The following is a 24373-nucleotide window of genomic DNA, read 5'->3' on the forward strand; positions in this document are numbered from 1 at the left end:
AACAGCTCCTCGCTTGTCAAGGAGGCACAACAGCGACTGAAATTCCTGAGAAGACTGAAGCGAGCAAGGCTACCATTACATCAACTTTCTATAGGAGCTCTATTGAGACCATCCTGGCCAGCTGCATCACAGTGTGGTATGGTTGCTGCAGACAATTGGATCAGAGGACAATCCACAAGAGCATAAGAATGGCAGAGAGGATCACTGCAGTCTCCCCCCCCCATCGACATGATCTACTAGGGTGATTGTCTGAAGAGGGTGAACAAAATCAAAGGTAAATGTTCCATTATTGTCATGTAATACTACATTTAGAATGTAACATACATGAAATCGTTTAATTTTAGTCTACCGTAAAGCAGACTGAGAGTCTGCACCTCACAGAAGCCTACAGCACCTGGTGTTCCTCGACAGCCACCCCTCCAAGTACTGACCAGGCCTGATACTTTCTAACTTCTGAGATCAGACAATCTCAGACGTATTCAAGTTATTAGGCAATGAAGCACCGTGGTAGCTCACCCACAGAACAGGCTCACGTAGTCGTGGGCAAGTCTGCAGCAGATCTGACTGTGAGAGTTCTGGGTGCAGGGCAACCCCACAGCCTGGCACCTGATGTCATAAAAGTCCCATGAGTTGTGAATGTCATTGGGTTCTGAAGGATTTATGTGTACGCGAGAGTTCTATTAATGTCAGTTGGTTCAACTCACTTTTGACTTAGTGTGTTCCTTTCTCTTGCTGCATACCTACTGGACTAAAACCCCTTCCACATCATCTTTCAACTTCTTCCATCGGGGAAGAGATACAGGAGTATTTGAGCCAGCACCACCAGTCTGAGGATCAGCTGGGAGTATGCTGAACGACCAAGGAACTGCTCTCACTAATTATTCGAGACTCTCATATTCATTAAACAAAATGTATTTATTTATTTATTTTTATAGTTGAAATACTTGTCCAGCATATGTATTGTTTCTCTGTAAGTGTGTACATCTGTTTTTGTGCCTGCATGTTTTGTACTGAGGTTGCATCTGTACAATCAGATGATAATTACTTGACTTGATAAACTGAATAAGCCATCTCCTTGCACCATAGCTCACTGCACTTTGAAGATACTCCCATGGGGTGGCTATTATGGAGTTTCTTGCTATTGATGCAGCTATGATGAAGGAACTGTAGTATATTTTACAACCTCGATGCAGTGTTTCTTGGAGGAGCATCAGCAGAGGTTGCTATTTTGAGAAGAGTTATTGGAAAAGTCTTGGTCCAAATTAGGGATAATTCCAACTCCATTTACAACATTTCTTCCCTTTGACTTTGATTCCAATCACCAGCATCACAGTTCCAAAGACAATTTCTGCTCCCATCATGAACATAGCATTGGTTCATCTGTGAACCTCTTGTTCTCCATGTATGATATGAATTATAGCTATTGGCATTGATACCATCCATTGAAATGAATTTGTTCATCTTCTGGGAGAATGATTGCTCCTTAGGGTATCCTTTGTGGTCAAGGATGATTTACTTCTATCCGGTTTTCCTTGGATTTTGAGATAAGGAGGCCAATTAGCTGACTACAGACCCTTTCACAAATGACTGGACACATAGAGTGTGTGCATTGTGTTTTATAAATGGTTGTGTGCCTGCATGTTTTGCACCGAAGACTAGACAATGCCGATTTGTCGGGTTGTACTTGTACAATCGGATGAAATTTGAACTTGAGTAAGTAACATTGATGAATTGGCATCTGGCCTTCACACTGCAAAATCAAACTTGATAAACAGTTGTGAATGATTCTGTGTTCATTGTCCATGGACAGAAAATGTAGTTTTTAAAACTGAGAGAGAAAGTTAGCCAAACCGTCAAAAGATTAGAAAGAGGATCATTTTTACATTCCACCTGATGCTACTTTCCATTTACAGTATTAGGTTGATAGTTATTCTCTTAATTTTTAATGTGAGCAATAGATTCTGTTATATATAGTCAGGATAACGTGAACTATTTTGTGACCAGGTAAGAATACACCCATCTCACTGTAGTGCACCACATTGGGGCATGTGTGTGTGTGTGTGTGTGTGTGTGTGTGTGTGTGTGTGTGTGTGTGTGTGTGTGTGTGTGTGTGTGTGTGTGTGTGTGTGTGTGTGTGTGTGTGTGTGAACATGTGATAATGGAAGACATCAGTAAGTCATATCACTTGTGTTATTTGAATCTTGCATCTCTAAGTTATTTAAGAAGCCTCCCAAGTAACTCCAGAGACATAACATGGTGGCAGTGGTATAAGAGAACAGGAATAAAGCCATACGATTTTTATGTCACTGAAATACGAGGGGGAAGAAGAGAAAAAAAATACTAAAAAAAAGTGGCTAGAGAAACTGCAGTTCACCCAATGATGGACTGGGAGGCTGAAAACATTGTTGAATCATTTAAAAGTTTCAACAGAAGTGCAATTGAGCATTCAAAAAGCTATTTTAAAAATGCAATAGTAGAGGAGAAATTCAGTTATATACTTTTCTGGACAGGGGAACAAGGCAAGGCCTTATTTAATAGCTGGGAGTTTATAGAAGTGGAGAAAAATGATCCCGAGAAGATATTTGCAAAGTTTGCATCTCACCTTGAACCCAGGTCTAATCATAGAATTAAACGCTATGAATTTCAAGGCTTAATGCAAGAAACTGATGAAACTGTTGATAACTTCCTCACTAGACTAAAAATTGTTGCTGCAAATGCAAATTTAAGGATATTGAGGAAAGATTAGTTGATCAACTAATATGGGGGGGGGTCCCCATCCTGAAGTGCAAAAGTCTCTTATAGGGAAGGATGGCTTGAAGTTGACTGAAGGTATAGACACAGCCAGAGCCTTCGAAGCCACGAGGATGCAAATGAAATCCTTATCTATGCAGACCCACCCACAGCAAAGAGAAGGAAGGGTTGATGCTATAAAGAACACAATCAGAAAAGTACAAACTCCCAGTCCTACAGGAAGTGTGGCAGACAACACCCCTTCGATGACTGAAACAAATGCCCCGCCTACAGTTTTGAATGTAGAGCCTGTGGTAAAGCAAACCACTGGGTGAAGATGTGGTGAAGATGTACAAGTCTGGTACGAAGAAAACAGTGATACCAGTGAAGAAAAAGACAAGAAGATCCACCACATAAAAGGAAACAACAATTAAGACTCTGACACCCAGATACTGAACATATAATCCATACACCTTCACAAGATGTCGGGTGAAATGAAAAAAGGAAGATAATTACACACAAAGATCCAAATACAGAGGGCAATCCAGAACAAGCCTATAATATTTAACCTGAAGGTGAAGCTGGATACTGGATCACAAAGCAACGTCCTTTCACTCATAATCTACTGCCAAATGTTCTCAGAGAACATAATAAAAAGGTATCCAAAAAATGGGGCATTGGAAACAGCAAATGTCACTTTAATGGCCTATGGTGGATCCATGTTCAAGCAGCTAGGGAGAGCTAAGATTAATGGCTGCCATAAGGGAAAGAACATCCTCTGTACATTCTGTGTGGTAGACGCAGATGGACCAGCAATTCTAGGTCTGGATAGCTTCAAGGAGTTGCAGTTGATCTCTGTCAATCATGAGATCCAGACAAAGAAGATATGCCTAAAGTACAGAAACAGAAGTACCTGCCAGGCCATGGCACACATTGGGAGCAGATTTGTTCACCAAGAATCAAGAGTGGTATTTAATAGTAGCCTGTTACTACTCTGTTTCCATTCGTCAAAAGGGTGAAAGAACTGAGAGCATCAACTATCATCTCAGAAATGAGAGTGCTCTTTGCTGAACAAGGAATACCCAAACAACTAATATGTGACAATGGAACACAGTTCATGTCACAAGAATTCAGAAACCTGGCTGCAGAGTATGGGTTTGTTATCACTACATCATCCCCATACTACCCCAAAGATCATGGGTTCATTGAAAGATAAGTGCAAACTGTGAAACACACACTAGTTAAGTGTCGCGAAACAAAAGAAGACTCATACCTAACTCTTCTATCATTACGAGCAGCACCTTTAAGGGCTGAAGTAAAGTCCATAGCAGAACTTCTAAATGGCAGGAGATATAAAACAACTATGCCATGCAAAATAAACCCTTGAGAAGACCAGAAGGGAACCAGAAGACTGGCTGACACACAAGAAGAAGGACCCCAGCATTATAACAAACAGGCACAAGCATTGCCAGAATTATTCAGAGGGCAGCATGTGCACATTCAAGTACCGATGTTGAAAACATGGACCCCATCAAAGGTCATCAGAGAAGCTGAGACATCAAGATCATACATTGTTGAGACAGACTCTGGCAATCAGCTGAGAAGGAACAGAATTCACATCAGGCCGACACAAGATGTGATAAAGCAGAAAGCTTTAATGCCAGCAAAGCCTGCAACATCAACATCAAGTGAGGTATCAAGTGAAGAGACCACAACCACTAATACCGAAGCATCAACACAGCAGTTGTCAGGTGAAGCACAACAAGCTACATCACCTACACATATACCAGCAATACAGAACCCAACGGTCGCAGCCAAATCCACAAGATGGTGAAGCAACATACTGCCACAGTGTGATATTGATAAGAACTATTTAAAAATAGTTGTGTGAATTAACTAGTGAAGAAGTTCAGCTACTTGAGTTGTACTGGAAAGAAAGTGATAAAGAACATTAATCTTTTCTTTATCTTGAGAAAGAGGGATGCTATATAGTCAGGATAATGTGAACTATTTTTTAACTGCATGAGAATACACCCTTCTCACTGTGGTGCACCACTGTGGGGTGTATGTATGTATATAATATTTCTTGCGATAGTGGAAGATATCGGTAAGTAAAATCACTTCTATTATTTGAATCTTGCATCTCTAAGTTATTTAAGAAGCCTCCCAAGTAATACAGAGATATAACAGATTCCATTAACTCTAGAATGATGCTTTAAAGGTTTTATACATCATAGTAATTTTATGACAGTATTCTTATTCATAGATAAGACAGCACAAACCCCTGTTGGATATGCTCCATAATGCAGGTCTAAGGTACACATCTACCCATGATATTTAAGTGAATTAGTCCGCAGCAGAAATGGCAGGTCCATATGAAGGTAAACAAGGTCTAGTGCAGTACACAAAAGAGCTGGAGAAACTCAGCAGGTTACTCAGCATCGATAGTAAGGAGAAGATTCAGGCAAAGAGCTTAGGCCTGAAATGTCAACTGGCTTTTGTTTCTTATGGAGGCTGCATAGCCAGCTGAGCTTCTCCAGCACTTCTGTGTACAGGTCCAAATATAAGACAACAGGTGACTACAAAGACAACAGTGTTCCTATTAACAGGGCTTTGCTGGCATAGCGAGGAGATTAATGGACTTGTGGTTAAACTCCTGTAACTGGAAAATTTAAATTTAATTAATTAAGAATGATGACAACAGGAATTTAGTGAAAAAAGCATTTAGTACCAGACATTTTTTAGTTGAAGCCACTGAAGAAAAGTAGCAACCAAATTTACCCTCACCAATCTCTCCCAAACAGGCAAATGAAAATGGGGAAATAATTTGTGCTTTAGGAAGGTTGAGCAAAGGATGAATACTTCCAAGTGAACTAGAGGTCAGTTCACTGCAGCAATTCAGAGTGACCCTGCTGCATAAGTGATGAGCGGAGTCTCCATTCATCCAAAATATTACCTAGACCAAGGGTGGGCAACCTATGGCTCAGGGATCGGGTTTGGCCCTTGACCCAATACAAAGTCTTTCCCTGCACTGCCATCCATTAGTGTGCATGTGTGCTGCAGCCAAGTAATAGGGCTCCTACTATTCAGCAGGGGGATGAACAGTAGAATGGACGGGCAGGCAGCTGCCAAGGCTTTGGCAGGTGGTATCGTGGGCTTCCAAGCCTGGCTCTGGAGGTGCTGAAGAAAATAGCCTTGGAAAACAGCGACGAGCCTGATGTGTACACCGTGCCATGGATTTTGCACTTCATTTGGCACCAGTGGGCAGATTTCGAGATGGGGAAAGTGTGATGGGAAGCAGAAAATGGTGAGATGCAAGAAAAGGAGGGGAGGGAGGGGAAACATTGAAAAGGAACTGCCTGGTACACCCTTTCTTAAACCTTATCTCACAGGTGATCGATTTGAGGTAAAACAAGTTTAAAAATGTATTTTATGAAGAAGAATTGCAGCAATTTTTTTTTACCTTCTATTGTTGCAGAGGGTCAGTGAATTTAAAGATGGTGTCCCCTGGTTATGTCATTAGCCAAGAGACCCAGGCAAAAAAATTAATTGAACTACTAGTTTTTAAAATTACTAGTAGCATCAATCAAGTCTGCCATTCAACCACTGACACACCATCTGGCCCACTCATGGTAAAAGGTTTCCTGATCCTGACCTAGAGGAATGGAGAGGGATAAGTTTCAGATAACATTATGCAGCTTGTCCATAAACCATTTGTAGTGTGTTGCGTCTATTAGCACAGTCTCTTTTATATTATGTTATATTCCTAAAGGTGAGCCATGTGGAACTTTGCTGTTCTGACATCTATTTTTCTGCCACTTATTAGGAACAACCCAATGTATTTTCACAGTTATCACCTGATGAAGAGATCAAAGATCAACAGTGAAATTCGCTTTCTCTCTCACCTGTCTAATTATGACTAATATAGCAAGAGCATCACATTGCTGAGCAATGTGTTTACTACAGGGCTCACAATGGGACTATATTAATAATTAATATATTTTAATAATCATTAGCTCTCTTAATGAATCTCCACATTATCAGTAGTTCAGTCAGCAGGGTCACAAGCTCATATATACAAATGTGCAGGTCTTTTACAGTATCTTTTAGCTGACAACTGTAGCTTTCATGATCCATCATTGATTTTAAAAAGGATATAAAGTGCTTTGAGAGACTGGTCACGGCTCACATTAACTCTGGCCTACCAGCCAACCTGGACCCTCTCCCTAATTAACCCTGGACAGGAGGAATGGGTATTATGAGAAGGATGCGGTGGTATTTGTGGGGAGTTAGGATAGGAGGTGGAGTGTGAGACGTTGGGATCAGATACGGGTCTCAATGTGAAGTGCCATTTAATGAAGAAGATGAAGGCAGTGTAGTCAGACAGTAATCATGGCTTTTATTTGCAGAAAATAGTGGTACAATATTGAAAGACAATGGGTGCATGCACAGTTATACCCAAGGGGAGTGTCTTAAGTGGTAGAGATAATACACGTCCAATGTCAGTAAAGCAGGGCTAAGCACAAAGAGAGACTGACAGGTCCACATAGATTCACCACACTATGGTACACTATGTTGGTCTGCACATTTGAACATTTTTCAGGCTTCTGCTTTACCTTTTTCATTTTCTGCCCATTTTGCTTCTGACACACTTTAATCTATTTATCATTCTACTTATTCACCTTGGTGTCTGCTTACGAGTTCAGTCACTCATGCCACCAGTTGAGATACATGCTTGTTAACGTCTTTATAGATTAGACTGCTTTCCACAGGAGTCTAGTTCAAACATGTTAGCAAATATTGATAATTGTAAAATATGTGCAGCCAAACAGTACTTCATGAGATAAAAACAACTACAACAGTATGCATTCAATTAAAAAGAGATAATTAATTTTAAAAATTATAATAAATATTCACAGTTACCATAGTCAAGAAAAAAATGTAGCATTTCAATAGTGCAGACAATCCTTGTGGTGTTGGAGTAGTTAATGACTACTGAAACAGTGGGAGGTTCATGAACCAAGAGGTGTCTGAGTAGTTAATGACTACTGAAACAGTGGGAGGCTCATGAACCTAGAGGTGCTGGTTTTCAGGCTTCTGTACCTTCTACCCAAAGGTAGCAGTGAGAAGAAGTTGTGACCAAGGTGATGGGTTGGGGGGGGGGGGGTGGGGTTCCTTTATGATGCCTTTTTGAGGCAGCGCCTCACATGGATGTTTTCAATGAACAAGAGGGATTGAAAATCTGCTGTGTTAAATATGCTGATGCTATATGATTTGTTTTAGAAAAAGAATGACCATTCTGAGTAATGATGGTGCATTAGTTGGACTAAGTCAATCAGCCACCTAGGCTAATAACTCAGGAAACCCAAGAGCAGAATCTTGCAAACACTATTTGAAGTTAATGGCAGACAACATACTTGTTCAAATTAAATGCTTGTTTCAATGAAAGTGGCAAATATACTGTTGGATTGCTGGGAAAGTGAAATAAGGTCATGATTGCTCAAGAGGGAAGGAAATTTACTCAGGGTAGAGTTCAATCCAGACCCATATCAACAAATTAAAATTTTACAGCTCTCTGAAGTAACATATCCTTCTCAGGCAACTAAGGACAAGAAATAAATGTTTGTCATTCCAGCACTGCACACAGCAGGGGTATGACCAAAAATAATGAATCTGTTTATCATTTCCCAGTGCTGGGAACACATTTTAAAGCTCAATTAATCCTTCACAACAGGAAGAAGTTGGCTCAGTCACATGTGATTCACATGGCCCTGGTGTGAAAGAGCTGTTTACAATATTGCCATGTAGAAATCTCAGTCGGTTCCTCTTAATGCATCTTGGGAGCTGAGACTCTTCACAGGAAAACAGTTTATAGGAGTGGTATGTTAATATCCCTTATTGCGCTTCTGACACTTGCTGCCAAGACTCTGTGGGGTAGCCAAGTGAGTGGTGGCATCTTCTGCATTACCAAGTGGGTGCTGTCCTTCCTCAGTATATTGCTGATAGTCCCATGACACCTCCGGAGGGTTCAGGAGTGAATCCCAGCGTCCCGGGCTCACCCCCTAGAAATTAAGTGGAGAGCGTAAGTCAATCCATATGTGAATTCCTGACTCACTACAACAAAAGTGTGAGGAAAATCAAAAGCTAGATAGAGGAAAGGTGAAAATTGCCTCTTCTTGATGATCTACTTGTTCAGAACTTCTGCCCTCTGTCATTATATAGTAACCATTTTTCATTAAATTTGCTAAATTGAAGTGGAATCATGTTGATTTGTAGAATGACACTGGTAATAACTCACCTACTGTACAATTGCAAGAGATTAATATAGAGCCTGACTAGTTGATGCAAACCCAGATATGATGGGCTTAAGTCAAGTCATGTGCGTATTCTGAATTAACATTTAGATTCAGGTCAAGTTAGGCAGTGTATTGTCAGTCTGAGTTGGTACTTTATCCAGGTCAAAATAGTTTGCTTGTGTTTAAAATGTTTATGTTATGTTTATGGTAATAATTCAGTCACATCAGTTTGTACTGAAAGAGCACAAGGGATGGATGAGATTAGTATAATCTTCAAAACCTTATTAAGCAAACACAATGTCAACATTCTAATTCTTACAAGCAAGGTAACAGCCCTTATGTTTTCTCAGTGTTCCTTAAATCTGATTTCTTTCACATATTTCTAAAGCAGTGGTGTATACCAGGTGCATTTCGGACTGCATGTGAACCCCTTCCCCCACCCCCCCCCCCCCACCCCACCCTCTTCACAATAATGGAAATCCAAGGTCAGAGAATTAATGTTCTTGGCAAAAGTCATTAAAGACACACTTCACAATATGAAATTAAAGCATCTCCACACCTTTCTATAAAATTTATGAGAAAATTATGTTTCACACACTATTTTAAAAAACTCCATTTTGCCTTCAATTGCTCCTCTCTGTTCAGTCATATTTCACAATTTATATTTAAGATTAACATCAATAATTAATGGAGTATTTTACAATACTATCATTTTAAAATGTGCATCTGCACCCTTCTTCACAATGTACATTCATATAAGGCATAAAGGTCCTTTGTGAGACTTATTATCAAATAAAATTTGGCATGAGACCTTTAAGATGATATTTAGATGCATGATTTTTTTATGATTTAAATTTTATTGAGTTCTTTCAAAAAATGTTTTAAAGTCAGTATTAAAGTTATGTAAATCATAAGTTACAAAACATAAACATCCATAAAATAGAAATAAACATGGCAGCAAAAATATTAATATGTGTCTGTTTAGATCTCTAATAACAGAAATAAAAAAACTGCCATTCATTAATATGTTTCACTACAACATCCACCACAATTTTCTCACCAGGAAACCTAGATATTTGTTCCATTTTTGTGTTTAAATGTTCAATTTATCAAACTATTTGAAAGACATCTTCAAACGCTGCCACTTTGGCCATTTCTGAGGCCCACCCCTGAAATGATGGTTCTCCCCAAATTCTTTCGACCTCTAAGCAGAGTTTGTCTTCCTACCATCATTCTTGTCTAAATCCAATTTTGAGAGTATTTATCCCCAAATAACCCAAGTATGTCTTCCAAGACAGAGTATGGGGTAAAAAGAAATTTGAATACCTGAAACTTCATCAATAGACTTGTGTATCATAATCCAAAATTCTTTAATTCTGGGATAAGACCAAAATGCATGTAATAAGCCCCCTTTATCCTCACAGTCCCAGCATTCAGGGTTTTTTTTTCCAACTCTAATCTATATAACTTTGCTGGAATCCAATAAAAACTGCAGAATCTTAAACTGAATTAGATGCACTCTCAGGTCTCTTGAACATTATTTTGATATTTTTACAATTTTTTTCCCATTCTTCTGCCTCAAAACACACTCAGGTCTATTTCCCATGGTCTTTAAAGACCCAATAGAAGTTTATCCCCCGAGTTTTGTGTTAAGGCTGAATAATAAAATGAAGCTTTGTGAACTTTACCATATGCAGCCAATACAGTATCGTAGCAACTTGTGGGGATTGCTGTGTAGAACATGGCACAGTTGAAGATATCTCCAAAATTGTCACCTAGAGATATCACACTGTTGGATTAGTTGATTAAAAGATTTTAAACTGTCATCATTATAAAGGTCTCCCAAATTAATTATACCTTTCCATTGCCATTCCCTCCAGAAAAAAGAGGACTTATCAATACAAAACATTGGATTCATCCAAATACTCGAGGCTTCATTCAAATATGAATTAAATTTAAATAATCTGACTAACTTATTACAGAACAAATGCATATGCGATATAATTGGGTGAGATCTTGCCTCGGAGGTAACTTGATAGACAAACATTGTAATGGAGGGATAGGAGGAAGAGCAGAACTCTCAATACGATACCAAGTAGGTGCTCACTCTGGAGGGAGAGACCAATGTGCTAATTGCTTAAGTGTAAAAGTATAATAATAATGCATTAAATTTGGCATATCTGAGTCTCCCACCTCCCCCCCCCACTTTCAACTGGCAATTGGAATTTATCAAATTTCAAGCCTTAATTAATTTATCAAATTGTTTAAAATATGTCTATAGGATTTGCACTGGTATTGATTGGAACAGGTAATTAACCTTTGGAATACTATTCATCTTCAAGGCATTTACTTTTCCTGACATTGACAAGTAAAATGATGACCATCTATCTATATCACATGAAATTTTCTGCAATAATGAATCAAAATAGACCTTTATTAAATCCTCCAGTTGTGGTAGTGATGGGGAGGAATTAATATCTAAATATTGTATACCCTTCTTTGGCCAATTAAATTGGCCTGGGTATAAACCAGATGCAGGACAGTATGCAATCAACGGTAATGCTTCCGATTTTGTCCAATTAACTTTATAACCTAAGAGTCTAGAATAAGACTTTATAATATTCAAAAGACATGGCACCAACTGACTAAGGTCCGACACAAATAATAAAATATCATCCGCATAAAGCATCTGTTTATGAACCTGTCCTCCCACAGATATCCCTACAAAGTTCTCCTTCCCTCTAACAGCTGCTCTCAAGAGCTCCAAAGCTAATTTGGACACATGATTGAAGGTTTCATCAAAGAGTTTGTTTTCTATCCATATTCAATCTATATCAATTTACTTCTTACAATACTGATTCCAAATCCAGTTTTGTAGATTATTTTTATTCTGTTCTTACCTTCTTTATTGGTGCAAGTTTTGAGATGAAAATATACTAATTTAACTGCAATCAGCACAAAATTTATAGATGCACAATGGATTGCAATGACATATTAGTCAATATCCCACATGTCCCCAATGGAAAACAAAAGTCAAATGTAACAGGTTTAAAATATAAAAAAACATACATGCAATGACTTTAAAATGACCCTCCTCAACATCAATCTTTCTAATTATGTGATGTTCCCATGTACACCACTTAAATAAATGGATTGATTTTCCTTGTTAAATGAATGGATTTGTTTTGCCAGATTTAGTTGAAGGTGGATTTACTTCCTGGCATGTGATTTAGGAAACTGATGGAGGCAATGCCTCTAAGACATGATACAATAGTCACAGATGCAAACAACACTAACAAGTTCTTCTGCCCACTCTGTCAATGCTGTCCATCAACCACCCATCTACACTGATCCTACATTCATCCTGGTTTTTATTCTTCCCACATTGTCATCAATTTTCCCTATCTCCACCCCATCCCTTCCCTTGATATATCTTCACCATGCACAAGGAGCAAATCACAGTGACCAATTAACCTATTGAGATGTGGGAAGTAATCAGAACACCCTGTTAATCCATGTAGTCAGTGCAAGCTCTACATAGACAGGACTCAGGTTCAGGATTAAAACCAGTTCTTTTTCAGTGTGAAGCAGTGGCTATATTGAACATCCAGCACAGAAAAAAAAATTGGACCATATAATTAATCAATTATTATGATCAACTATTTAACAAAATTATTCTTTGCTTTATCTTAAAAATGAATCTCATGCAAAAGCACCATTTCCATGAAATTATTTGCAAGGTAAATATCACATTCTTAAATGAACATATACAACCTTAAAGCCAGTTTATGAAACAGTCAACATAATTTATGCCTCCTACAGAGTTCTATAGTCAATTTAAACAAATTTATGCTCCAGCCCTGAGAGTTACTTTTCACCAGAGCGTAGTTTGCCTGATCTTGGACATTAGAACTGTTTAATAATAAGAATCAGGGACATTGTTCTGGTGTGTCACAGTTAAATGATACACCACTTCTAATGTGGGAAAGTGGCATTGAGTTAGGAATTCTGATCAAGGTTCCTTTATTGTCATGTACATAGGTATGTAAAATTTGTTTACTTTTGTTTGCCGGTAAACAAAATGTTACTTCTACCAAAAAGAAAAAGAGGAATAAAAGGGAGTCCCTTCAGTAAAATTGCGTGTCTGCTGATCCTACCACCTCCTCCGATGCTGCTGCTTCCTGCCCTTCTGCAAACTCCATAGCTGCCCGGCCCCCTGTCCATTCCAGTTGTGAACCTGAATGCCAGGCATCCGAGTCACTCTCCTCAGCTCTGAATCCAATCACCCGGTTCCAAACCCTAACACAATTAGGCCACTGTTAATGTCTAAGGCCATTCAAGAGACTGTCTTGCCCTTCTTCACAGGTTATCTGCTTGGGAAATTGCAGTATTTTGATTTCATTATTTATTTTAGTGTTATTGTCCCCTCTAGTGCCTTACATCTCCAGCTACCTGAGTTTGATCCTGACCTTTGATGTTCTCTACATGGAAATCCCCTGTGATCAAGTGAGTTTTCGCCCAAGTGTTCCAGTTTACTTCCCCATCCCAAAGATGTGCTGGTTGGCAGGTTAATTGGTGACCATAAATTACCCTTAGTATGTAGATAGATGGTAGGATGAACTTGATGGGCATATGAAAGAGAATAGGTTACAGACAATAAGTTGGAAATGTGATTGATGGGATTGGTCTGAAAGGCGATTATGGATGGTGGGCTGAATAATATCCCATGTCATCAAAGAAGTGGGAAATTTGAGATGAAATACAATAAAACACATGAATATAAGGGAATGGAGTGATACAGATCATGTGGATGTAGAAGAAATTTAGGTTAATTTAACATTATGTTCAATACAGACATCATGGGCCTAAGGGCCAGTTCCTTTGCTGTACTGTTCAATGTTCTATAAAGTAAGGTTTGCAAAGGCTGTTAAATTTGATAAGGCTGGTCCTTTTTGATGCATTTCTATCCCATCGACGCATCTTATTCATGCAAACTGAAAACAACAGTTTGTCACTGCAGTGAACTGGGATTCACTAGTTGTGTGTTGTGCTGATGGCGGGCTCCAGCCCCATCTGTTCACATATAACCCTGGTTTCCCGCCTAAACCCAGAACCCTTCCGAAGACTACTGTGAAACCCTACCTATGGTTATAAGCTAATAAAAGTGTTTGCTCTCCCTCCAGTTGTGAGAACTTTTATTTGTGCTACAGTCACTTTTCATAGACACAATTGAAGAAGAGGCGGGATGAACTCTGCAGTGATGTGCAAAAGGAGAGCAGGTCTACATGGGAAAGGAACCCCTCTTTCATATCGGCTGCACATTTTATGTACTGGAATATGAGTGCCAATTTTTCAGTCATAAAATTATTACTCCTCAGCAGTTTTGGAAGATGCCTCCCCTTAACCCACTTCTGCAATTCAGTTAATGTGCCGCAGATTGAACAATTTATAAATGCGCCTGTCGGAGAAGCCTCTACTTTCATTTCTATTGCTGTTAAGTGGCATGCTATTATCAGTGAGAGTACTGGGGATTATAAGTAGGATCACTGATGACAGCAACAATCCCATCCACCACCCCCAACCTCCAAACAAATTGCTGTATTAGTAAATCCAGAGATATGTGGGTGTGCAGGACAGAAGCTGATCATTTGGCTATGAGGTGCATATCTTCATTTTTAACATTGAGTCTAATGCTATTTTTCTCCTTGATCCACATCTTCTTTATTTTCCTCAATTTCAAGGAACTTATTCAGTTTTGCCTCATTTCACAACAAGGATATTTTCTTAGATAGGCAAGTATTTCTAAAAGCCCAAAGAGAATTAAGAGTCACATGACATCCTTCCAACAGAATGTCACTCTTTGAAAGCTGAGGTTGTTTGTCCCTCTTCAATTACTTTTAGAGACACAACATGGTAACAGGCCCATGAGCCCGCACTGCCCAAATACACGTATGTAACCAATTAACCCACCAGCCCTGTATGTCTTTGGAATGTGGGAGGAAACCAAAGCACCCAGAGGAAACCCATGCAAGCACAGGAAGAAAGTACAAACTTCTTACAGACAGCGGTGGGTTCGAATCTGGATTGATGGCTCTGTAATAGTGTGCGCTAACCACTACACTAACTGAATTTACTGCTAAATATCTTGGCTTTATGTTTGAATGGCATGAACAATATGCACTGCCAATCCTTTCTGTGCAGTGTATTGTTATAACTGAGGTAGAGAATAATTCCTTCCCTACCATCACTGTGGCTTCATTACTTTCTGTGCAAGTTCATTTAGCTTTTACTGCCATCACCAATACTTTATCAATTCAAATGCATTCTTCTGCAGTAATATTGGAAATGATTTTAATCTATAAAGGATTATCAAGATTTATTTGTTCCATTTCTCTCATTTCATCTTCTCCTCCCTCTCAGCACAAGGAGAGCATTCTTCTTATCTTCACCTATTTCTTCAACCTGCATATTCAACATACCATGACAATATCCAACATCTTCAGACAAAATCACCGGATATTTCTTCACCCCTTTCAGGATTCCAGTCATTCTGTTTGCACTGGTCGACTCTTTCAACACCATAACATGCCCTCATGTCGTTATTAACCTGGTGCATGAACTCTGTTCCTCTCTCTGACACCACTTAAGTTGCTAAGAACTTCCAGCACTTGCTTTTCTATTTTAGCTTTCCAGCATCCACAGTGTTTTGCTTTTGGATTATTACTTGTGTTGGAAGCACACTATTGCATTCTGAACAACATGGTATCCTCAGTTATATCAGTCTTTTAAATAAGATATTATTCACTACCATAGATGCAAAACACAGTTATCTCCAGATTTTCTAAGCTGAGCTGGTATAATTAATTTATTTAAGGTGAGCTGGTGCAATTTACAAAACCCTTGAGAAGTTAAATAATTTGGGTTGTAGCTGGAGTGAAGAAAAATCACCTTTCTTCTTGTGCATGAGAAATAGAAGCAACGGCAGACCAATTAACCTCTTCAATGAATCGTTGCTGATCCAGTCTTGGTATCAGCTTCACTCTCCTGCCTGAATCCCATAACCCTTGATTTCCCCAAGTCCAAAACTCTCTGTCTCAGCCTGGAATACATTGATTGACTCAGTCTTCAGAAAAGTGTCAAGATGCTCTGGGGGAAGAAATTTCCCATAATCTTCACCTTGTATGTGTGAACTTTTATTCTGAAACTTGTAAGGTAAAACATCATGAGATGGGAATGTGTAAGGAGTTACCCTGTACAGGGCTGTAACAAGATGTAAATGCATCCTTGTACTTACAAGATAAGAGAGACATTGATGGATTGAGAGGCAGGAAGCTAGCAGGGAAAGGATAGCAACAGTTTTAGTCATTGGACAAGTAATGATATGATGATGTTCTAAGCACATATCCAAGGGTATAAAAATCACCATTTTGCTGATAACGGCAGAATGCATTCTCTGACTAACATGTTTAGTCGCAAGTGTTACAATCCGGTAATAAAGAACAAAGAACCCTGATTTCGACTCAGCCTGGTGTTTGTCTCACTCATTCATGAACAAAGCAGACCTAACAAACTTTATGCCCTATTTTCTGAAATCCTATCACCTTGTCATGCCACTTCTTGAATCTTTTAAGCTTCAACAAGATTACCCTTAATTTTTCAAAAGTTTGTTGAAGATTTGGCTAAGCATGATCACTTTTTCAAGACCATTTGCAATGCCCATGTACCGGAAAAAATAAAGAAAAGCACTCACTGTCACATTTTTATTGGAGCTGCTTAGTAATAAAGATCTGAGTAATCTATGGTCTCTCATTTTTACTGGTGAAACTTCTTCAGATTCAAGATCTCAGCAAGGAGCACTTCCTTGATTTATTCAGCACATATTTCCATATCTGTCAGAGTTTATGGACATAAGCTGACATTTCTGCAGTATTTTCTACTTGGCGCATAAGGTGACACCTGGTTGGGGATGACATTATTAATGTTCAAGGACCGTCTTATATGCTGACATATACAGTAGTCTTTTGATTGTGAGGTTCATTCAGGAATCTGATAATGGCAGGAAAGAAAATGTCCTTGAATCTGGTGGTGCATGATCTCACACTAACTGGGGTGGGCTGACGTTTAATAGGTTGACTGCTTTTCCAAGGTGGAAGGAGGTATGATTGGAGTCGATGGAGGGTAGCGTTTTTCTGTGATGACCCAAGTTGTGTTCACAACCCTCTGCAGTTTCTTGTGATCTTGTGCAGTTCCCGTGCTATGCAGTGATGCCCCCGTCAGGGTGCTTTCAGTGATGCACCTGCAGAAGTGACTAAGGGACTCAGGTGACATGCCAAATTTCCTCAGGGTTCTGAGTTAGTAGAGGTGCTGGTACACTTTCTTGGTCATTGTATTAGGTGGGTGGTTACTCGAGCCATCTATTCTGAGGAAGTGGCAGATTGTACTTTGACAATATATGAAACTATTTCCAAGATTAGATGTGAAATCATTCATGTCCACTATGATGAAAATGATTTCATGGTTCTCTTAGCTCTTTGATCTGTCGATCTTTAAAAATAATTTCCTTGCTTGCTTCAGTAGAGACCTGCTATACATCAACAGCACATGATTCTTTGGTTTCAGTTGCATTAGTTTGAGATTGATGACTGATTTAGAAGGTCAATACACACTGGAATGCCAATTCTGCTTTTTGTGCTGTACTTGACTGCATATATTTCTTCCTGTTGGCTATCCAGTATTTCCAGCTTACCTTCAATAATTTCATAGCTGTTTACATTTATAAACACTATTCCCATGTTAACACTGTCTCACCTGTTACCTGTTTCCTTTGGCTGAATTCCCAGATTTGAAAATCTGGTTAATACTATACAAAGATCACACTGGTGCACCTCAGGGCTGTGTGCTAAGTCCACTTCTGTTCATGCTACTGACCCTTGACTGCATCGCCAGATCCAACTTCAGGTTTCAGATGACGCAACAATAGTTGGCCTCATCAGCAACAATGATGTAATGGAAGATTTAAACTGTGTTTTTTTTTTTACTTTTGCAGCCTTTTCTTCTGCAAGGCTGAGAACCTGCTTGTTTTTTTAGAATCAGCAGACATAAGCTAAATTCCACCGAGGGGCCAGAGATGCAGTTATCTGACAAAAGGACATCTGTGTACCAAGAACATTTAATCTTCCTGCTTGTTTTGGTCACAGACTGTCAGAGGCCTAGCCTTGATGTAAATTAAACCATTGTATTCAAAGTGATAAGCTGAACATTACGTTATGCGATAGAAGGCTAGCATGCTAGCTTGCTCGCTTATCTTTCTTACTGTGCTGGGAATAGGTGCTTGGGTAAGCAGTTTTTGGGTAATATAAGCCATGGTGCCGCTGCTGAAGTCTGAGACTCTCTGAGAGGTGGCAACATCTCTCAGCAAGAAGAAGAACTTCTAGAGTCCAGCTAATGTCCTGGTCGAGGGAGGTGGAGAAGCTGCTACCGGCGCCCTGACAACCTGCAACAAGTGTGCAGTTGTTGCCTCACTTCGGCAGTTGGGACCAGTCCAGGCGTTGATAAGTATAGTTGGGAAGGGCTAGCATATTGTAGTTTGAAATCAGCTTTTGAATTTGTAATAAACATCTGTATAAACTGAACTGCTCTCGGAGTGTGTGTCTATTTTCTTTTGCTAGCTCAAACACTGTGACCAATCTAAAACGAACAAAGTGAGAGGTACAAATTTACCTAGGACATCCTACTACAGAGAAGAGGTGAAAAATATCATGAATTAGTGCAAGAGTAATAACCCAAGTCTCAACATGGACAAGATGAAGGAAATAATTGTGGACTTCAGGAGGACCAAGAACAACCACCCACCACTACACATCAACAACTCTGTAGCAGAGAGAGTGGAGAGCACGAGGTTCCTTAGATTTAATTAATTAATGACCTATCATGGACAATGAATATCTCCTCACTTGTCAGGAAGGAGCAACAGTGACTGGACTTCCTGAGAAGAATGATGAGGGCAAGGATATTGGCCACCATTATGTCTACCTTCTGTAGGAGCTCTGTCTAGAGCATCCTGGCCAGCTGCATCAGAGAGTGGTACAGTTGCTGCACAAAAATGAATTGGAGGTCAATCCATAGGATGACAATTGTAGCAGAGAGGATCACTGGAGCCTCAATCTTCCCCCACACTCCCTCCCCCCCATCAACGTGATCTACCAGGATTGTTGTATGAAGAGGATGCAAAAAATAATTGAGGACCCCTTCCATCTTCCAGCTGGTGCAGTTGAGGAAAAGATCCAGGAGTATCAGAGCCAGCACCACCAGATTGAGGAACAGATTCTTCCCATGGGCAGTGAGAATGCTGAACGACCAAAGGAACTGCTCACATTATCCATCCATAAGTCTCATATTAATTTAACAAAATGTATTTATTTGTAAAGATTAAATACTTGTCCTGCATATGTATTGCTTGTCTCTATGTGCGTTATATCAGGTTGTATGTCTGCGTACTTTGCAACAAGGACCAGAGAATACTGTTTCATTGGGTTGTTCTTGAATAAACTTGACTTGAATTGATCTACTTCCATGAGCAGTCCAAATTTCATAATTCTATCAACCAAAGCTTCTGATGACAATTATTGTAAATAAGGTTTGGTAAGTTAAAGGTATGTAATTTACAAAACAGATTGCTGAGCTAATTGGCATCCTTGCAGTTGCTCTCTTTCTAAAGGAAAGCCTCTGGCATATTTGTGCCCCAACCTGTTGCATTGCTGGCCTGCCAGCATTAAGTCAGCTGAAACAAGAATGCATGAAAAAATCAATTATTGTCCATGACTGATTTTACATTAATATTACATGTAACATCAATAAATGGATTTTTACTTTGCTGCCGACTGTGTAGCTGTTCTAATGTCTTCTCAACCACCTTGTTATCTGGTTTCCAAAAAAAATTAAAGAAACAGGAAAATAATCCAAGTGAAAGAAGTCACATTCTGCACACCAAGATGATGTTTATTGTTGACCACATAAAAAAACACTCTATTTTCCCTTTGAGCATATTTGCTGATTCAGATGTTTACTGGATCCTGTTAATCAGGGTCATCTAGTAGTTGAACACAAGAACCGCAGGAAAATGTATACCACCAATATGAAAATCTCTCTAGAAATCCTGCCAAGCTTGGAACAAGAAAGTGATTTCAAAATCTTAAGTCAGCAAGGAATGGGAATCAACTCTGTTGGCCAAAGCAATTATGAAGTGTTCAATGCTGAAGGCTATTTTCAGAATCCAGGTGTTGTTTCCATTCCTCAAGGCTAATTTCAGAAAAGACCATGATTGGCTATTGCCAGAGTGCTTCAATCACTATTATTGATGGAATGTCACTTCTGCTGACAGTAACAAGCCAACCTCAACCAGACCTTCCAGGTACAGCAACATACCTTGTCCGTACCAACTTCTCCCTACGCCCATTCCTCAGATCCACAAATTCAGAACACTGCTTACAAAAGCTGGGTCAGCTCCAAGATCGTGACTGCTGATAGGAATAATTAACTTTTTTAAAGATTATTTCTATTTTTCTTTTCATATTTATATTACTTTTGTATTTATCAGTTTTACAGTATTGAATGGGATTGACAAAATGGATTGATAGGAACATAAATAGCACCAGTTTCTAAAAAAATACACAAAAGCATGTATCCCTTTGATGTACAACAATCCAGCCTGGAAACATCTTTACCTAATTAATATGTCTTGGTTAATTTTTCAAGTGTCCTGAGGTATACTTGTTCACAGCTGTGTAGCAGTGATTTTTCTTACTCTTTGTATTGTCATTGAAATGAATCAGGCACGTTCGTATTTGACATTCTCAAGGTCTGTTTATTCTTTTAGGTGTTTTGATCAGTCTTTTCTCAGCAGACACTTTATTTGTTTCAATCATGCTGTTATTTCATTCTCTCCATCTTAATTAAACCATGAATATGCTTGAGAACATTTTTGAGTGTGCTGACAGCGAGAAACTATTTTCTCTGATGGGGAATTCAAGAGTTCAGTATTTATCTATCAAATATCAAAAGGCCTGGACGAGTAGATGAGATGTTTCCTATGGTTGGGGAGTCTGGCATCAGAGGGCAAAGCCTCAAAATACAAAAATGTCCCTTTAGATGAGGAGGGATTTCTTTACCTACAAGGAGATGAATTTGTGGAATTTGTGGCTGCAGACATCTGTGAGGTCCATCACTGGGGATGTTTAAGGTAAAGCAGAGGCACAACCAGGGCTAATCAAAAGTAATGGCTGGATGCAGACATCAGGGCCTTTCTCAGAGCTTGTGATGCTGCTTTTAGGACAGGGTATAGGATGGCACTACGATCAGCCAAGGCTGAACTCTCCCATTCAATCTGGAAGGCAAAGCGGGGGTGTACACAGAAGATCCAAAGATAGCTGTGCAACACCAGTGACACGAGCTATAGGTGGCAAGGGAACAAGACTATAACGCATCTTAGAGCTATGGACCCTTAGAACACTACAGCACAGAAAGCAGGCCATTTAGCCCTTCTAGTCTGTGCTGAAGCATTGTTCTGCTTGTCCCACTGAACTGCACACATTCGATACCCTTTCAGACCTCTCCCATCCATGTATCAATCCAATTTATTCTTAAAACTTAAGTGTGAGCCTGCATTTACTACATCAGATGGCAGCTTATTCCATACTCCCACCACTCTTTGAGTGGAGTTCCCCCTAATGTTCCCCCTAAACCATTCCTCCTTCACCTAAAGCCATGTCCTCTTGTATTTATCTCTCCTAATATAAGTGGAAAGAGCCAACTAGTATTTATTTTGTCTATTCCCCTCATAATTTTGTAAACCTCAATCAAATCTCCCCTCATTCTTCTATGCTCCAAGGAATAAAGTCCTAATCTGTTTAATCATTCTCTGTAACTCAACTCTGGAAGAACTGGCAAAATCCTAGTAATTTGTCCCTGCATCCTTTCATTCTTACTGATATCCTTCCTGTAGTTTGGCGATCAAATCTGCACACAATACTCCAAATTTGGCCTCACCAATGCCTTATACAATCTCACCACAACATCCAAACCCTTGTACTCAATACTTTGATTTATGGAGGCCAAGATGCCAAAAAGCTTTCTTTACAACCCTGTGATGCCACTTTCTGGGAATTATATATCTGTATTCCCAGATCACTTAGTTCTTCGCCATCCCTCAGTGCCCTGCCATTTACTGTGTATGTCATTCCAAAATGCAATATCTCACACTTGTCAATTTTGTGAGTTAAGGACAATGACGCCTCTCTTCCAGACAGACTGAACACCTTCTATACACGGTTTGATGAGAAGAATATGAGGATGCCAAAGAAACTCTATGTCTCTCTAATGAATGGGTCCCCCCTGCATAGCCACGGCCAAAGTTAGGAGAACCCTATCCAAAAACACAAGGTGGAGGGACCAGATCACATATCTGGTTGAGTATTGAAGGGATGCATAGCCCAATTGATGGAGGTCTTCATGGACATCATCAACACCTCTCTGCAGCAGTCCATCATTCCTGCAGGGTTAAAGTCAGTCACCATCAACGCAATACCTAAGAGGGGGACAATAACAGGGCTCAATGACTACCACCCTGTGGCACTGAGTTCCACCATTACGAAATGCTTCAAGCATCTGGTGATGGAATGCATCAAAACACACCTCCCAGAGAAGCTGGACTCATTTCAATTCACCTATAGAAGAAACCATTCCACAAATGAATGACGCCTCAGATGCCAGGCTGCTGTTCATTGACTTCAACTCGATGTTTGATAGTACTATTCCCCAGTGGCTGCTGGAGAAGCTGTCTTCGCTGGGTCTCAACAACCCTATCTGTAACTTGTTGCTGGATTTCCTAAAGGGAGATGCTGCAGTCTGTCCAGGTCAGTGACAGAGCGTCGAGCATTATCACACTGAGCACTGGCACACCCCAGGGCTTGCTCCTGTTCATGCTGCTGGCCCATGACTGCATCACTGAATCCAACTCCAACTGTGTCATCAAGTTTGTGGATGGGATGGCAGTGGTTGTCCTCACCAGCAACAGTGAAGAGTTGCACTATAAAGAGGAGATGGAAAATCTCTTGAAATGGTGTGAGAGTAGTGACCTGAATTTCAACGTGAACAAGATGAAGGAGATGAATGTGGATGAAGGAGGACTGGGAAAAATCACCCTCCACTACACATCAATATCTTTGTAGAGGAAGGAGTGGAGAGCGTCCAACCATTACTTCTGATTAGCCCTGGAGATTCTTAACTAATAACCTATCGTGGACACTCAACATCTCTCACTTGTCGGGAAGGCGCAAAAGTGACTGCACTTTCTTGAGAAGACTGAAGCGGGCATAGAAGCGCATTGAGGGCATCCTGACCAGCTGCATTACAGTATGCAGAAATGGATCAGAGGTTAATCCACAGGACCATAACAGTGGCAGGGAAGATCACTGGAGTCTCTTTCCCCCCCTCATCGACATGATCTACTGTTGTCTGATGAGGGCATGCAAAATCATTGAGAACCCCTTCCACCCTGCACACTGCATCTTTCAGGCGTTCTGATCAGGGAAGAGATACAGGATTATCAGAGCCAGGATTATCACTGCCAGGCTGAGGAACAGCTTCTTCACATCGGCAATGAGAATGCTGAAAAACCAAAGGTACTGCTCCCACTAACCATTCTAGACTCTCATATGTACAAAACAATCAATTTAACAATTTATTTATTTGTATAGCTGAAATACTTGTCCTGTATACTAATTTTCACCTAATGCAGTTTAGGAAATCAGGGACATTAGGAGAATTCCCTTTCTCAAGCTTCAGCTTTGTTGTGGAGTCTATTTTCTTCAATTCAAAGAAACTGTGGGCAATCCAAACCTCTGTTTGGACTTAGTGAATCCTGTGGTCCTGATCAACCAGAGATAATGGTTTCAGAGGACGATGAGATCACTGCATGAGGATTAAAGCAAGCTTGTTTCAATGTTTTACAGATAGAAGCTATGGCCAAATCAGATCTATATATGGTATAAATATTTTTGCAACACCGAAGTGGGTGGATGGATTGGAGATGCATACCTGAGTACTGTAAATGTCTCTGTGAAAGTTGTAATTGATCTAATTAGATGGTATCACAGGAGTGCAGGGTACCTACCCGCTCCTAAAAACAAATGAATAAATGCAGGCATTATTAGTGCAGTTTATTTCCTGTTCCAAAGCATTGAAAATTTGCCAATTTGACCAACATAAGACAAGCAGAAACTAATTATCCACACAGCAAATTCCCATTGAGCAACAAAGAAGGTAAAAGAAAATTATCAGTTTAGGTCAGG

The 24373-nt window shown here is 39.8% G+C and overlaps 2 long non-coding RNA genes across 5 annotated transcripts in view; both read right to left on the reverse strand.

The window, feature by feature from the left end:
• Positions 1 to 24373, reverse strand: part of LOC138761947 (uncharacterized) — an 80228-nt gene that overhangs the window by 55541 nt on the left and 314 nt on the right. For 3 of the 4 annotated variants that reach the window (XR_011356637.1, XR_011356638.1, XR_011356639.1), the window contains exons 2-3: positions 24120 to 24201; positions 20451 to 20545 (exon numbers count right to left, since the gene is read on the reverse strand). This is a non-coding gene — a long non-coding RNA (uncharacterized lncRNA). The remainder of the gene's footprint in view (positions 1 to 20450; positions 20546 to 24119; positions 24202 to 24373) is intronic. The other variant, XR_011356640.1, reaches the window with a different exon arrangement.
• On the reverse strand, positions 8231 to 17951 carry LOC138761948 (uncharacterized). Its single transcript, XR_011356641.1, has 2 exons — positions 17835 to 17951; positions 8231 to 8792 (listed from the first exon to the last, which is right to left on the reverse strand). It is a non-coding gene; the product is annotated as an uncharacterized lncRNA (long non-coding RNA).

Source organism: Narcine bancroftii, chromosome 4 (assembly GCF_036971445.1).
Source record: "Narcine bancroftii isolate sNarBan1 chromosome 4, sNarBan1.hap1, whole genome shotgun sequence".
Taxonomy (NCBI): domain Eukaryota; kingdom Metazoa; phylum Chordata; class Chondrichthyes; order Torpediniformes; family Narcinidae; genus Narcine; species Narcine bancroftii.